Below are 462 nucleotides of genomic sequence, written 5' to 3'. Positions count from 1 at the left end.
TGGAGTGCCTCTGGTGTTGCCGCAAGAAGGTCCTCCATTGTGCATGTGGCAGGGCTCAGGGTTCATTGCAGTAGGTGGTCAGTGGTTTGCTCTTCTCCACACTCGCATGTCATGGATTCCACTTTGTGGCCCCATTTCTGAAGGTTGGCTCTGCATCTCGTGGTGCCAGAGCGCAGTCTGTTCAGCGCCTTGCAAGTCGCCCAGTCTTCTGTGTGCCCAGGGGGGAGTCTCTCATTTGGTATCAGCCATTGGTTGAGGTTCTGGGTTTGAGCCTGCCACTTTTGGACTCTTGCTTGCTGAGGTGTTCCAGCGAGTGTCTCTGTAGATCTTAGAAAACAATTTCTAGATTTAAGTCATTGACGTGCTGGCTGATATGAGTCGATGACATAGTAGCATACATTAAAGCTGAGACAATATATTGCTTTCCTGCAGAGCGTAAGCCATAGCTGGGAGTGACCTTTG

Source organism: Anolis sagrei, chromosome Y (assembly GCF_037176765.1).
Source record: "Anolis sagrei isolate rAnoSag1 chromosome Y, rAnoSag1.mat, whole genome shotgun sequence".
NCBI classification, from domain to species: Eukaryota; Metazoa; Chordata; class Lepidosauria; order Squamata; family Dactyloidae; genus Anolis; species Anolis sagrei.
This window is presented reverse-complemented; position numbering follows the sequence as displayed.